Source organism: Muntiacus reevesi, chromosome 4 (assembly GCF_963930625.1).
Source record: "Muntiacus reevesi chromosome 4, mMunRee1.1, whole genome shotgun sequence".
Taxonomy (NCBI): Eukaryota; Metazoa; Chordata; class Mammalia; order Artiodactyla; family Cervidae; genus Muntiacus; species Muntiacus reevesi.
The window spans coordinates 82,788,976-82,806,652 of NC_089252.1; the positions used below are offsets into that span (position 1 = coordinate 82,788,976).

General features: G+C 40.1%; 1 protein-coding gene and 1 non-coding gene across 2 annotated transcripts in view; one reads left to right on the forward strand and one right to left on the reverse strand.

The window, feature by feature from the left end:
* CNTN4 (contactin 4) overlaps positions 1–17,677 on the reverse strand; it is a 966,700-nt gene that overhangs the window by 348,514 nt on the left and 600,509 nt on the right. The window lies entirely within an intron of this gene.
* LOC136168086 (small nucleolar RNA SNORD116) lies at positions 15,488–15,579 on the forward strand. Its single transcript, XR_010663240.1, has one exon. It is a non-coding gene; the product is annotated as a small nucleolar RNA SNORD116 (small nucleolar RNA).

Genomic DNA, 17,677 nt, shown 5'->3' on the forward strand with positions numbered 1-17,677 from the left:
GCATTTTTCAGGAAGCAGAGAAGTCTTTTGACAGAAGGTATATGTTTGAAAGCAGAAAGCAAAAGAAAATCTGAACAAGATGTAAACTTTCCTGCTTTTTCTTTGTTCTCTGGTTAACAAAATAATTGTGCTGCTACCACATATCATGTCAGACATAACAAGGACCTACTTGTACATCATGCCAGAGTTTAGAAATGATGGGGAGGAAAAAAAAAGAAATGATGGGGAGGTGGTCAAGCATGAAGAGATACAAGTGGTCTCTGATTAGAAAAATTCCATGTTGCTGGAGGAAGGATTTGTAGGAGTCAACACATCCTACTATGACCCTAACCTCACATTCTAACCCATTACAGGAACAATGGATTCATTACTCCTTAAGGAAAAAAAAAAACCTGGGAATTTGGGGTTGCTAGATGCTTAGAATGGATAAGCAACAAGGTGCTACTCTACAGCAGAGGGAAATATATCCAATCTCCTGGGACAAACCACAACAGAGAAGAATATTAAGAAAAGAATGCATATGTGTGTAAAACTGAGTCACTTTGCTGTCCATGTATAGCAGAGATTGGCACAGCATTGTAAATCAACTGTACTTCAATTAAAAAAAAAAAAAACTAATTGGGTGACTGCGATGTCAAGCCCCAGGTATGAAAAGAAAAATAACTTTTCAACAAATGCAAATATTCTGTAACTCAACTGGAAGCAAAATTGACCTGAACTTATGAGAGGCTATATATAACTTAGCATGAATATTCATATTTTTTGCTACAGAATTCAAATGTGTTCAATTATGGAATGCTGACCCAGGTTCAGCTGGAGATGTTATATAATACTGGGCATGTTATGTGGACCACATTTCTTTTCTAAAATCAGAAGGATTCTTAATTATCAAACATTTTTGACCCAAACAGTTGCTGATTAGCATTCGTGGCCTATACTGTACGTCACTTTCAAGGTTACATGTAGAGGACATATAGTGTGCAAAGAAGACACCATCCTGCCCTCAAGGAGGGTTTGTTCCAGAAGGACAGACAGACAATAATCAGATAAGTAAAGTTAACTTTGTATTTTTAATTAATAAACTATTTTTTTTAAATGTCATCACATTTTATGAAAATGTCCCACTGTTGGCCTGCTTTTCCCACCTACACAGTTTCTCTCGGCTGCATTTCAGGACAGCATCGTCTTGCTTCTCCACCTTCCTTCGGTTCCTCGGCACCCCTCCCCCTTCCACTGAGGACCCAGGCAGTTCCAAGCTTTGCCCACCCTCACTGGGCCAGCATCTCCAGACAAGTGTTCGAATCCGGACCCCACAAATGACCCACATCATCCTTGACGTGGGATAAACACAACACAAAGACGAACACTTGGCTGCTTTCTGGACTCACTCTTTCCTACAAAGTAGTCAGCAGAGGACTCTACAGCCAGGCTGAGGCCAGCAGGTACTGATTTACAGTCATTTAGTATCGTGAGCTCCTTCTTGCTGCTTCTTTGCAAGTGGATGGCCTCTACCCAATCAGGATGACGGTTTCTTGGGTTTTTGAGCCTGGAAAGGGGCAGCCAGGATGCCCAGCTTCAGATAGCAGGTCACTAGGAGCTAAAGCTCTCCTGGGTTGGGGCCTCCCCACCAAGATTAAAAAGAGTCAGGCAATAATGAGAGGTTACAGGCAGTTATGGACTGAAGCCAGGGACACCTCCCAACTCTCTAGCCAAACTTGCACTTGTCCATTCCAAGATTTATTCCTCTTCCGACCATTGCTGTTGTGTGGTCACTAAGTCCTGTTCAACTCTTTGCAACCTCATGAACTTCAGCACACCAGGCTTCCTTGTCCTTCACTGTCTCCCAGAGTTTGCTCAAACTCATCTTCATCGAGTTGGTGATGCCATCCAACCATCTCATCCTCTGCTGCCCCCTTCTCTTGTCCTCAATCTTTCCCAGCATCAGGGTCTTTTCCAATGAGTCAGGCTCTTTGCATCAGGTGGCCAAAGTATTGGAGCTTCAGCTTCAGCATCAGTCCTTCCAATGAATATTCAGGGCTGATTTCCTTTAGGATTGACTGGTGTGATCTCCTTGCAGTCTAGGGAACTCTCAAGAGTCTCTCCAACACCACAATTTGAAAGTATCAGTTCTTTGGTGCTCAGCCTTCTTTGTAGTTCAACTCTCACATCCTGAGAGTTGAAAAACCATATTGGAAAAACCATAGCTTTGACTATATGGACATTTGCCAGCAACATGATATCTCTGCTTTCTAATATGCTGTCTAGGTTTGTCTTAGCTTTTCTTCTAAGGAGCAAGTATATTTTAAATTTCATGGCTACAGTCACCATCGTCAGTGATTTTGGAGCCTATGAGAATTTCCAGCCATACGTACTGCCTTTCCTTGAATTTATCCCAGCCTTGTTCATTCCTCTAAATATGGCTATCAGCTGACTAATAATAATTCAATCATTAAACTGGCTCTTGTCAAATTTAGGCCTTATACCAGAGATGGGAATGTGGTATCTCCAGGGTTTAACTTCTGTTTTAAAGAAATCAACACGGAAATACAGTATACTGTCAGTGACTAAAAAGAAAACAGATAAAGAAAAAATTTTAAACAGAGGCCTAGGGTCATCATTGATCAGGTTGCTGGGTCAGGGGTTTCCAAGAGAATACTATGTGATTGCAGACCTGTCTCTACTATCAGCTGAGAAAAGTGAGGTTTAAGGAGGGACTCGTCCAAGGTCACATTTCTAAGAACTGTGATCATTGGACCTTGCTTCTAGGCTTTCACCAAAACCCCAAGTTTTAAAAGTTGGGATGGGGGTGGGAGTGGGCACAGACAGGTCTGCAGAGGTTCAAGTTATCTTTTATGACGAAGGGAAAGGAAACATTTTCTCTCCTTTTGTCTTCAGAAAATAATCTCTCTTAAGAATTTACTGTGCTATTACGCCGTGTTGTGCTCAGTTGCTCAGTCGTGTTGGACTCTTTGTGACCCTGTAGACTATAGCCTGCCAGGCTCCTCTGTCCATGGGATTCTCCAGGCAAAAATCCTGGGGTGGGATGCTTTCCTCCAGGGGATCTTCCCAACCTAGGGATTGAACCCTTGGCTCTTGCATCTCCTTCACTGCAGGCAGAGTCTTTACCTCTGAGCCATGGGGGGAAGCCCCCTATTAATTAACTGCTCATGTTTAAACAGGATAGAGACGCACTGACTCATTCCAAATGATAAGAGAGCTGACCATCTCTCATGGAGTCTGAAAGTGAAGTTGCTCAGTCTTGTTCAACTCTTTGAAACCCTATGGACTGTAGCCTACCAGGCTCCTCCATCCATGGAATTTTCCAGGCAAGAATACTGGAGTGGGTTGCCATTCCCTTCTCCATAATTAATAGACTATTTTCTAAAATAAGTGTAGCATTACAGAAACATTGAGCTGGCACTTGGCTCGGTGCTTTGTGAGGATCTAGATGTGTGGGATGGGGAGGGGTGGGTAGAAGGGAGGCTCAAGAAGAAGAGGATATATGGATATATGTAGCTAATTCTAGAGAAGGAAATGGCAACCCACTCCGGTATTCTTGCCTGGAAAATTCCATGGACAGAGGAGTCTAGCAGGCTACAGTCCATGGGATCACAAAGAGTCAGCCACGACTGAGTGACTGAGCTCACAGCTAATTCATTTCGTTATATAGCAGAAACCAACACAATATTGGTAACCAATTATAGTCCAAAACAAAAAAGACAAGTACATGAAGTTTTCATATATCCTTTCTCCCTGGCTCACAGTTTCTACTATTAACATCTTGCTCTATGTGGCACATGTGTTATAACAAATAAGCCAATGGATATTGGCTAAAATTCACGGTGCTATTAACTAAAATTCATGGTGCAATAGGGCCCACTCTTTATGTTGTAAAATTCTTTGGATTTTGGGAAATGTAATATAAGATGTCTCCCCTATTACATTATCACAGATAGTTTTTGTCCTAGAAACCTCTGTGCTCCACTATAGCTAACTCTTAATGTTCAAATATATCACTATTTACATATCAGTTACATATGAATATAACTGATAGATTTTGGCTAAATAGCTCTAAATATCTCAGATATCCCTAGGGCAAAAATACCTCTATAGTCTTGAATTGCTTGGTGGGAAGATGCCTGGAACTTCCAAAAGCTCCCACATAGAAAGCGTAAAGAAATCAATGACGCTAAAACAAAACCAAAGGATAGAACTTCAATGATATCCTTTGAGCTTTGAAGCCACTTCTGTCCAAAGCAAGGCTTATCCCTAAGATGCTCAGGTATGTGAGCAAATGACTACCTTTATTTAAGCCAATCTGAGCTGAATTTTATCATCTGCAGCTAAATGACTCCTAGTTGAAACTGTATTCATAGACAGTACATATCAATTTATTCAGTGGTTTAATTCTTGTCATTGGTCTTTTTTCTCTTCTATTTTCTTTTGACAATTCTCTACATGCACGTGTATCTAAAAATGCACACAAACAGGCCCTTCAACAATGTGATAGACAAAATCTTCTCTCTGTGAACTTAATGTTTATTTTTATGCCTCAACCTTCACCTGGTCGCTCCTATGATCAACGGCTCCCTAGAGGTCTCCTCCTTCGAACTGTGCCTTTTCTGATTTCTGGATACATATGGTAGCTTGGAAGGAAAATTATGACAAACCTACACAGTGTATTGAAAAGTAGAGACATCATTCTGCCAACAAAGGTCCATATGATCAAGGCTATGGTCTTCCCAGTGATCACGTATGGTTGTGAGAGCTGGACCGTAAAGAAGGTAGAGCACCAAAAAACTGATGCCTTCGAACTGTGGTGTTGGAGAAGACTCCTGAGAGTCCCTTGGACAGGAAGGAGATCAAACCAGTCAGTCTTAAAGGAAATGAACCCTGAATACTCCCTGGAAGGACTGATGCCGAAGCTGAAGCTCTAGTAGTTTGGTGACCTAATGCAAACAGCTGACTCAGAGGAAAAGACCTTCATGCAGGGAGAGATAGAGGGCAGAAGAAGCAGAGGGAGTCAGAGGATGAGATGACTGGATGGCATCACCCATGCAATGGACATGAACTTGGGCAAACTTCGGGAGACGGTGAGGGGCACTGAGGCCTGGTGTCCTGCAATCCACGGGGTCACAAAGAGTCGGGCATGACTGGGCAACTGAACAACAAATGGTATCAAAATTTGTTTTTCCCATGTCTTTCACCATCACAGGACACTATTTCTTATTGGAAATACACACACACAGAGCTGTATGGTAATCATCTCCTAAGCTCTAAGCTTCCAGCTAGAATTCATATACTTAACGATGACCTTTTGAAAAGGTAATTAACCTAAAACAGTGATAATACTCCTAATGTGCTTTCATGTATTCTTTGTGTGTAGAAAGATACTCCGAGGCCAGTTAAAAATGAATACAGAACTACATTCTTCTCCCCAGATTTTGACTGAATAGATTTGGAGTGGGGCACAGTATACGCATTAGAATCCTGCATCTTAGATTATTCACTTGTACGAGGTCTATAGTCAGGAGTCACCATTTGAAAAAGAAAAATCGAGGGAACACCAGCAGTGATGAGAGGCTGCTTCAATCCCCAGGTGGCTGCTACAATGATAAGGGGCATGATTCTCAGGTCAAATGCTGGAACTGCCTCTCTTGAATGCCCTGGGTGAGTAGAGTTTCTCCCATCCTACAAGCAAATGGGAATAAATCCTTGTGTGCAATGGGAGGTGTCAATGATTATATCAGACCTGTTTTGGCACCTGATGCTTTCCTCATCATGTCTTAAGACTACTGTCGTCCAGGTCTGTCCAAGCCTCTGTGTGACTGGGAGAAACAACGCGCTTTCCCCAGTTCTAAGCGTCCCGAAGCTAACACATTCTCCTTCTCAACTAAAAAAACAAAAACAAAACCCAAAAAATATATGGCCAAAAAGCTGAGGTTGACTTTGCTGCACTTAGTCATAATTTCACACTTTCTTAGAGACCATCTGCTTTAAGCCCTTCTGGGGTGAACTGCTGGTGTTATTATCCCCTCAATGACACCCCAAGTTCCCCACCACCTTCCCTGACATTAAATTGCTTGAACACGGAACGCCTGCAGGCAGCACTTTCATGTTACATGCACCGCAGCTTTTCAAGGAATATTCATGAACCTTTGCACCTGTCTCTTTGGCAGCTGAAGTACCTCATGTCTGTCTTTCCTTAAATGTTTCAGGTTTTTAATTTGGCACATAGCGAATGTGTCATTATATAGAGGTATATACCAGGGAGCGTGAAACGGAGTAATCTGAGAACTGTTCAAGCAAAACTGGAACAACATATTTCTAACAGGAAAGATCTACTAAATTTGAATTTCGTACGCTTCTCTTTCTGGTGTGTAGGTACTTTAGCTATTTTTCATATTGTTGCTTAGGAAACAAGGCTGTCATGGTGTTCCTGATGAAGCTGAGAAGAAGAAAAAAATTAAGTTCACGGCAGGCAGTGGGGTCCAGGCATGAGTCTTCTCAATGGGACATTGGTATTTTAATAGAAAGTTGGTAAGGAAACCCAAATCAGACTTATGTTGTACCTCCCTCACTGACTGAATCCAGAAGTCCTGCTGCTGCTGCTGCTGCTGCTAAGTCACTTCAGTCGTGTCCGACTCTGTGCGACCCCATAGACGGCAGGCTCTGCTGTCCCTGGGATTCTCCAGGCAAGAACACTGGAGTGGGTTGCCATTTCCTTCTCCAATGCATGAAAGTGAAAAGTGAAAGTGAAGTCGCTCAGTTGTGTCCGACTCTTAGCGACCCCATGGACTGCAGCCCACCAGGCTCCTCTGTCCACGGGATTTTCCAGGCAAGAGTACTGGAGTGGGTTGCCACTATCTTCTCCGGAAGTTCTGCTAGAGAACGATAAATACAACCACAATCAACTTAGGCAGAGATGAGCTGAGTTTTGGTAAAAAAAAGATGCTTATGAAATCATAAGTCAACTTTTACCTTCCCTTTCTCAAAAGGTCATATCTCTGCCTCCTATTTAGAGACACACAGAATAATGAAAATGAGTCTCCATTACTGAATACATAATTGGGCCAGGCTCTGTTGTAAAGTAAAAATACTTAGTAGGCCTTGTCTCACTTACTCTACAACAACCCTACTGATAGGTCTTACCCTCCTCCTCAGTTGGTGATGGAGAGAGAGATGCCTGGAGATAACCACCCTTATTAGAGGTTGCAAAACACGGATTCATTGGTTTCTTCCTCTTAGAAGCCAGTGCTCAGTAGCACCATGACATAAAGTAGAACTGCCCTCTACGTATTAACCCGCAACAAGTAACAAAGGAGATTTTGATATGTCAAAGAATGGTGTCATTAAATGTGAGTGGTTTCCTATTTTTAACCCAACTCTATTTTTGAGGCTAGGAAACAAAGGTTTTCAGAGGTTCAGTGGTCACACAGGTACTCAGTGATGGAGTTCTAACCAGAATCTTGATTTGTTGATTATCAGTGGAATTTTTTCATAGTACCATAGACTCCCCTCCAGTTTATTGTTCAGATAACAGCAGGATTAGTCTGCTTTTACCTAGAAATATGGTGGAGAAAAATGACAGAGTCATCCCTTAGGGAAGGAAGGAATCTATTTTGTCAATATTTAAGTCTTGAAACTTTGGTTTAGGAGAAAATAAGTGAAAGCCTATTTCCTTTTAGTCGAGAACAGAAAGGATAAGTGTATTCATCATATGCTGTACTTGTTACTAATTCTTTCAAATTATAAAGTAGTTCTTTGGGGGAATTACCAACATATTGATGTAGAGAAAGGGTATTTTGTCCTAAAGTATTCTCTATAGAAAACTTAATAAAAGAGGGGATTCATAACCTTTCAAAATGACAAGCATAAAATTTACATCTAATTATTGGCCATTCTGCCTTTTCTGTGTCATTCTGTCATAAGGTAAAGTGGCATGCATGCTGATTTGGGCAAACACAAAAGCAAAAATTCTTTCTGTAAAGGGATAAATAAAAGTAAAAAATGCCATTGACTTGAATTCACAGGCTTATCAAAAGAAGGGGAAAACACTTCTTTGGCTTTCCAAAGACAAGGTAAAAAGCTTGTCCATTAAGTTGTTGGACCCTTTGAATAAGTCATCCACCTCTCTGCTTCATTTCCCTGGCAACTGATGCCCAAATTCCTTCCCACAGACCTGTAACCAGAGAGGTGGGTGACTATGACCTTCTCTACCTGTATAACCAAAAATACCTGTTTGCTTAAGTAATATAGCAACTAACCAGAAGCAACTGACAAAGAGGTACCAGATTAACATCTTTTCATTCATTCAACAAGTATTTCTTGAGTCGCAGCTATGAGGTAGACGCTTAACATGTTGAGGATAGAGAGAAGTAAATCAACACACGGCCCTAAAAGAGCTCATGCTCTAGGCTGGGGAGGCAATTCACATAGCGTGTTGAAAGGTGAGTAGTGTTGGGAAGTGAAAAAGAAGGGCGCAGAGTCCTGGCAGGGTACTGACATTTTAAACAGGCTTGCCAGTGAGGTCCTTTATGAGAAGATGATATGTGAGCAAGATGTAGAGGAAGTGAGGAAACAAACCAGAAGGGTATCTGGGAGACAAACATCACAAGTCGAGGCAGGAGTGACTGCAAAACTCCTAAGGCAGCGGGAAGGTGCTTAGTGTAATAAATACTTTCCCACTTTCTCTCTCCCCCACTCTGGTTCCCTGCTCCCATATCCCTCACACATACGCCCAGTGTACCTTGAGCCCAGGAGTGGAAGGAGCAGGGGTGGCAGCAGCGATACCACGTATCAGAGCTTCCCTCTGCCATATTTCTGGCAATTCTCCAACCAACACTGTGTAAGTGAAAGCTGGTATCATTGCTCATTTTATGGACTAACAAAGTGAGATTATATCCTCATTTTACAGACGAACAAACTGAAACACACAAAAAAAGTTCACTTGGGAGCCTGGGGCATCCTGGCACTACCATGAGGTTTCTTTCTTTTTCTCTCTCAAAAGATGCACATGGAATTAGGAAACCACAATTCTTGACCAATCTTCTCATGTAGAACATGCCAAAGTCTGTACAATACTTAGAGCACAGGAATTAAATGCATGGTCTTCAGATAACAGTGTGGGCAGGCTAAGTCGCTTCAGTTGTGATTGACTCTTGGTGAGCCCATGGACTGTAGCCCGCCAAGCTCCTCTGCAATTGGGACTCTCCAGGCAAAAATGATGGAGTGAGGTGCCAAGCCCTCCTCCAGGGGACCTGCCTGACCCAGGGATAGAATTCCAGTACACTGCATTGTGGGGAGATTCTCTGCCATCTGAGTCACCAGGGCAGCCCACAGATAACAGTACCTGGGTTCAAATTTGAGCTCTGCCTGTGGATGACCTTGAACAAGTTGCTTGGATTCTCTGTCTCTGCTTTCTCATTTGTGAGATACTAGTGCATATGTTATAGGGTTATCCTATAACATAACTTATCCTAACATAACTCATTTGTGAGTACAAAATGCCTTAATATTTTTAAAGTGCTAAGAACAATGCCTGACACATAATGAGTCCTATACAAGGAAGGAAACACAACATGTCTACACATTTCCTACTTAAAGTCTCTGATTTGGGGTGGACGGTGTTGGAGATACAAAGGAGAGAATCAATCCTAGTTACTTTTTAATGTTCTTCTAGTAGGTAGGAAGACATACTTGTTCCTTAGCAGTACAGATGCAGCAGCAATTTTCTGAATATATATTGCCAAGGATACACATTTTTTGCCCCAAGAAAAATAATAAAGTAGATCTGCACATGTTTCTTCTCTTATTCCCCCACCCCCACCTCCCAAAATTAGTAGCCTGAATGATATGATTCGATAACCTGCACACAACCCAACTTTAATGTTTCCCTAGGTTTCTGAATGAATGATGTCAACAGTCACACTTAGGATACTTTTAAATCAAAGAAGGTCATCTTCAGAAGGGGCTAAAAAGAATATAAGCAATGTCTCTATTTAAGAGGAATTAAAGAAATGTGAATTCCTTTGGTTTCTGTCTTTTGATGTCATGGCATTTCTATTCCAATGACATAAAAAAGCACTATGATGTGGAACAAAAATAGGAGCTATCTCTATTTTCGGCAGGCAATAAAACGTGTCCTTCATGGAAATAGCCTATTCTTCTGCTCCCCAATCCTCTGGGATACTACAATACTTCCAGAATATGATGATATTTTATCACCTTTGTCTACTGCATGTAAGTTCTTCAAAGACAGGAATTTGAGTTGATGTGGTCTTTGTTTCCCAGACTTTATCTTTCTTTCTGGCACAGTGTTGATACCTAATCCATCTCTGACGAATGAGTTAGTGAAAGAAGGAAACAACACGGCAATAGTTAGTAAGTGGTATGTAGGAGAACCGGCGTGGAATACTAAACATCCTGATTGGTGGTCAAGTGCTATTTACAACAGAACCTCCTGCTTCTTGAAGATCTTTTGAGAGAAATAGATAAAGCTTATTCCAATAAGAAAGTCAACTTTAAAATTTTCTGTGAAAATTGACTCTTCATTTGATGTTAAAATGGTGTCTTTATAAAGCCTTTTTCCAATGTTAGCGCACAATGTTTTCTGAGCATGTACTCTGTTCCCCATGCTGAAAATACAATAATGAACAAGGACAAATACAGTTTCTCCCTTAAAGTCATTAAAAATCTATTCACTGACAAGTTTATGCTTGTAATTTAATTTAATAAATAGACTGACAAAACAAAAACAAAAAATCTGATGTACACAGGGCTAAGACATCATCTAGTCCAGTAAGTAGTTCTTATCATTCTGAGTCACAGGACACATTGAAAAGAAGATGGAAAGGAATTAATACCTACACAAACTTTTGCACAAAATTTCTAGGGCTATTGGACAATCTTCCCTGAAGACAATTCATGAGTTCAGGATTTAAAATCCCTGATCCCACTCTGGGTCTATCATTTCACATCTCTGTGTGTGTCCACATTTAAAGCCACAAAGTAAAAATGTTGAGCTCATATTAAAACCTCAAAATTAAATGTTCAGTATGGCTCAGTCTCTAGAGTTTATTTCAGAGGATTGACAGTAGCAAAAGTGAAAATAAAATGTTTTAAGTGATAAGGGAAACAATAATTAGGGAGAATTTGCTCTCTTTTAGTAATAAAGTTAAGAAGAACATGTATTTCAAACACTACAACTATCCTTTGAGTCTTTTGTACTCTTGAGAAATCAACAGAGAACTATTGGTTAAAGTGCTTGAAGCTAATGGTCTGAAAAAGATTGAGTGAAATAAAACTATTTTGCCTGAGTAATAACTGCTGTCAAATGAGAAGGAACTCTTCGTCACCAAACTTTTGGGATCTTGACCCAAAAGGCATCCTGAAGTCGGATTTGAGCAATTGTTAACATTTCCGCAAAGGCAATTCAGGAGTTGGCAGTTGACAGCTGAAATGCTTCTACTCTAGGCAAAATTTCCAGCATGTAACTGAGGTTATTTATAAGCCTTCCACAGATAATTACTGCAATGTGTGAAATACTTGGCCAACACACATAGGGAATTCAGTGTGCTATCAATATAGCAAAAGCTACAGGGTCATAAAATATAACCATGAAAATATATACATTTGGAGAAAATATAAGTGAGACTATTTTGGTAAACTGAAAAAAGGCTAGTGATGATTTGAAGATAGGATGATTAAAACATAATAATTATAGCTAACCTTTATGAAGCACTTAAAATATCATGGGCCACAGAACAGCAGAAAATATTTGCAAATCACACATCTGCTAAGAGGCTGGTATTCAGAATACATATAAAAATTCTTGTAACTTAACAGTAAAAAGAGAACCAAATTTTTTAAAAAATGTCAAAGGATCTGAATAGACACTTCTCAGAAAAAGAAAAAAAGGATATACCAGTGTCAGATAAGCACACAAAAAGATGTTCAACATTACTCAATACTAGGGAAGTAAATACCAAATGAGGCACCACTTTACACCCAGTAGGTATATACACAATTAAAAAAAAAAAAAAAAGTGTTGAGAAAAATGTAGAGGTGACCTGACTGGGAAGGAAGTCAAAAAGGAAGAGGATATGTGTACATGTGGCTTATTCATTTTGCTGTAAAGTAGAAATAAAACAACATTGAAAAGCAACTATACGCCAATAAAATTTAATTTAAAAATATAGGGATGTCAGAAACCTCAAATAATGATGGTGGAAATGTAAAATGGTGTGGCTGCTATGTAAAATGGTTTGCAGTTGCTCAAAAATTAAGTGACCCAGAGATTTCACTCCTAGGTGTATATCTATATCAGAAGTCTCCAAAGCCACCTCAGGGTCAAAGATTTGCCAGGAAGACTAACAGGACTCAGCATACAGTAGAAATCACAGACATGATTCTTTACATCCAGTGTAAAAACAAGTGGAGGAAAATTTGCAAAACCGGCAAAGAATAAAGACAATGGGAAACCAGGGGCAAGCTTCCAAATTCCTCTTCCGAGTTGACTCACATAAAAGCAATTCATTTGGAATACACCTGTGAAATGTTATCTGCCAGGAAAATTCATTTCAGATTCAGTCCCCAGAGCTTTTATAAGGCACCGGTGATGTAAGCAGTCTCCATGCGTGCACGTGTTCTCAGTCGCTCAGTCATGTCTTGTAACCCGCCAGGCTCCTCTGTCCTTGGGACTTCCCAGGCAAGAGTATTGGAGTGGGTTGCCATTTCCTTTTCCAGGGGATCTTCCTGACCCAGTAATCAAAGCCACGTCTCCTGTGTCTACTGCATTGCAGGCCGACTCTTTACCCACTGAACCATTGGAGAAACCCCACTTAAAGCAGCCTCTTCTTGGTACATATCAGATTGTCAGATTCCTAGAAACAAAGTGGGTTTTCAGCACAAAACCTACTGCTTATAGAAGCAGTTGCGGAGCAATGAGCCATTCTTCTGTTGCTGCTGCTAAGTCACTTCAGTCGTGTCCAACGCTGTGCGACCCCATAGATGGCAGCCCACCAGGCTCCCCCATCCCTGGGATTCTCCAGGCAAGAACACTGTTAGGTTAGGGCAAAACCTATAAAAAATCAAGCTCCCAGATGCTAGTCAACCGCTAAAACTCTTAAGCCATCCTTCCCAACTCAAGAGTCAGGCCCGTTAACCTCTTTTCTGTGCAATACCCAAGAGAATTGTGTTGACAGTTGTGTAAATTTTATACTTTAAGATTATTAAAGTGGCGATTTCTACCTCATACTGAAAAAAAAAAAAACAAAAAAAAAACACAACTTAGAGATGTTAAGAGAAGACCTTGGAGTTAAATTTGAACAATTATCTATTTGGTATATTAAAATTAATTTGTGTGTTAAAAATGTAAAGAGGACTGCTATGAATTAAACTATGTTCCCCACAATTCATATGAAGCCATAACTCCCAGTGTGGCTATATTTGGAGTAAGGACGTTACCAAGGTTAACAGGTCACAAGACAGAGCTGATAGAATCAGTGCCTTGTTGAGAGGCAACGGCAGAATTTGTTTTCTCTCTTTGCCCGGAGAAGACACAGCAAGAAGGCAGCTGTCTGCAAGCTAGGAAGAAAGCCATCACCAGAAACTGAATCAGACAGTACCTTGACCATGAGACTTCCAGAATTCAGAATTATGGGCAAATAAATCTGTGTTATTTAAACCAAGTACTGCTACTTGCAGGGACCATGCAACGTGCCTTATGTAAAGTATGTCACTTAATCTTTAAAACAAACCAGTGTGAGAAACTCTATTGATCTTTCCTTTTTACATGAAAGTCTTTAGAAAATTAATTTGCTAAAGTAGCAAGGTAGGATTTAAACAAAGGTTATCTGATACAAAAAATCCATATTCCATCATACTCTACATTCCCTCAAACTATAATGATACTGTGAAGAGATTTTCAAATTCTAAGAATATATAGTATAAAACAGACTCATGTATTAAAATCCCCTTTGTATATATAATTTACCCCTTTATGTATGTATTTTCACCTTCTATTTTCCTTTATTGTGTTGCTTTTCAGTAACCACTTCCTTCAGAAACATCTAATTCCAAGTTAGGTACCTAAAAGGCAGGGCTTCATCCTTTTATTGGAAATCACTACAGAGCAACAAGGGTAATGTGAAGAGGAAGAACAAGCCCTATCACATACAAAAAGAGGAAATATATGTGGAAAATGATTCAGTTGATCCTTGAACAACAGAGGAGTTAATCGATGTATAACTTGTAGGTGGCCCTCCATACCTGACTCCTCCACATCTGTGGATTCAACAAATATTAGACCATGTTGTGGACACAAGGTGGGATTGTGGGAGGAGAGGGCAGAGCGAGCACTAAAATAGACACATTACCGTGTGTCTAGATGCCTGGTGGGAAGCTGCTGTCCCGCACAAGGAGCTCAGCCCGGTCCTCTGATGACCTGGAGGGGTGATACGGGGTTGGGGCGAGGGGAGGATTAGGAAGGAGGGGATATATGTGCACTTGTGGCTGACTCCTGTCGGTGTGAGGCAGAGGCCAACACAGCATGGTAAAGCAATCATCCTCGAATTAAAAATAAAATAAAGAAGAAAATAAACAACAAAAAAATCTAGACTTCGTAGCACTATAGCATTTACTGCTAAAACACATCTGAGTGTAACTGAGCTGCATAGTGCAAACCTGAGTTCCTCAAAGCAGCAGAGGGCTGTGGAACCTACTGGCGTCACCTAGAAATTCACAAAGGTCCTGAAAGAACCTGAGGATATCAGACAAGGCAACAGAGAACCGCTCTCCAATCCAGCTACCCAGTCAACAGTAACTTGTTTGGAACACAAAGACGGTTTTGTCAACCAAAACTAAGGATACCCTGGAACTGGAAGTATAGAAAATCTCAAAAAACAGGGAAGGTGAGAATGAAAATAAAATGAAAATAAAATCACACAGAAAACATATATATATATATATGCTAAAACATATATATGCCAAAAGTCATGTTCTGGCAGCAGAAATGATTCTGCATTTTGAGTAGCACCATAGGTATTGCTCTCTGTTGGCTATGGTGATATAAAAACCTAAAACAACCCTCAGATTGGGAGAAAATAATAGCAAATGAAGCAACAGGCAGAGGATTAATCTCAAAAATATACAAGCAACTCCTGAAGCTCAATTCCAGAAAAATAAATGACCCAATCAAAAAATGGGCCAAAGAACTAAACAGACATTTCTCCAAAGAAGACATACAGATGGCTAACAAACACAGGAAAAGATGCTCAACATCACTCATTATCAGAGAAATGCAAATCAAAACCACAATAAGGTACCACTACACGCCAGTCAGGATGGCTGCTATCCAAAAGTCTACAAGCAATAAATGCTGGAGAGGGTGTGGAGAAAAGGGAACCCTCTTACACTGTTGGTGGGAATGCAAACTAGTACAGCCGCTATGGAGAACAGTGTGGAGATTCCTTAAAAACTGGAAATAGGATCGATGACGACACCCTCTCATGCACTCCTTCAAAATCTGAACAACATGAGTGAGAACTCACTACCGTCTCCTCATCGAAACTGAGGTCCAGCACATTGAAAAAAAAAACAAAAAAAAAACTGGAAATAGAACTGCCATATGACCCAGCAATCCCACTCCTGGGCATACACACCGAGGAAACCAGATCTGAAAGAGACACGTGCACCCCAATGTTCATCGCAGCACTGTTTATAATAGCCAGGACATGGAAGCAGCCTAGATGCCCATCAGCAGATGAATGGATAAGGAAGCTGTGATACATATACACCATGGAATATTACTTAGCCATTAAAAAGAATACATTTGAATCAGTTCTAATGAGATGGATGAAACTGGAGCCCATTATACAGAGTGAAGTAAGCCAGAAAGATAAAGAACATTACAGTATACTAACACATATATATGGAATTTAGAAAGATGGTAACAATAACCCAATATGCAAGACAGAAAAAGAGACACAGATGTACAGAACAGACTTTTGGACTCTGTGGGAGAGGGCGAGGGTGGGATGTTTCGAGAGAACAGCATCGAAACATGTATATTATCTAGGGTGAAACAGATCACCAGCCCAGGTTGGATGCATGAGACAAGTACTCGGGCCTGGTGCAGTGGGAAGACCCAGAGGAATTGGGTGGAGAGGGAGGTGGGAGGGGGGATCGGGATGGGGAATACTTGTAAATCCATGGCTGATTCATGTCAATGTATGACAAAAACCACTACAATATTGTAAAGTAACTAGCCTCCAACTAATAAAAATAAATGGGAAAAAAAAGCCTAAAAAAAATATGACTTAAAGATAAAACCTGAGTCAAAAGGAGACTGCTTCCTTGTCTGTAAAGTGGTACTATATTGAGTAGACTATAAAGAACTCACCCTATTCAAAGATGTGTAATATAAAAAAAAGAAAGAAAGAAAGAAAATAGCACAGAAAATATTGAATAAATTAAAAGAAAACGTGAATGGAAGGGCAAAAGTAAATAGTATGTAAGTATATAAGTAAAAGCCAAACAACTAAAAATGAAGGGAAAAGAAAAGTGAAAATCAGAGAATAGAATGGCTTAATGCATCTAATTTAAAGAAACTGTAAAAGACTCAAATGGTTAAACCATCTTATATAAGAAAGGAATACAAGTAGAAAGACAAAAAATGAAAAGTCACAAACATAAAGCAGAGAAAATAAAAAGCATCCAAAGAGAGTATTTGTCTCAGTATTAAATAAATGGACGATCTAGAGGGAAATATTCACGTCCAAAACTAACTCTAGAAGAAACAGAAAATCTAATTAGATCTGTTAGCTGAGTAGACAGAAAGCTGTCCAAGGACCACCAAAGAATCAGACGCAGTTGGATTCACAAATTCCACAGACATTTACAGTGTCCAGTGCTATTTATAAGTTCACAAGCTAATAAAGGAGATGTGCTTTTGATCTCTGGGTCGGGATGATCCCCTGGAGAAGGAAATGAAAACCTATGCCAGTATTCTTGTCTGGGAAATCCCATGGACAGAGGAGCCTGGTGGGCTACAGGCCAGGGAGTCGGACAGGACTTACTGACTAAACAACAACAACAACAAAGCTAATAAAATGAAGTTTCCAAATTATCATTATATATCTTGAGAAATATGTATATATATACACACACACACCATAATTCAACAAAAATAGCTCTCTCTCTTTTGTCTTTCTTCTTCCTTCTCTCTCCCCTCACTCTCCCTGTATATCAATCTCACTTTTCATATTCTACTAAATTCTAGTGTAATGAAATACATTTGCAGATGAGAAGAGTGTGTATCCTACTTTCCTTAATTTCAAGGTTACCTTTGAAGTAACTTAAAAATAAATTCATACCATATATGCCCTTGGGCAAAAGGGAACTTTGACTGACCTTCCTCATTTGAAATTGTATTGTATTCAGAATGTTTCAGTTTTATACATGACATGTTTAAAGTACTCCAGAAAATCCAGAATATAGATCCCATGAATGTCAGCATTTAGCAACGAACAGGGGTCTAAAGCACTGATTATCTTAAACTGAATTCTGTATAAGCAAAATCATGGCTTTCCAAGCCAAACTTCTTTGAAGAGGCCTGAGAAATGTTTAGCTGAATTTGATTTTTATTGTAATTGTTCCTTTTACTCTGAGGTCACAA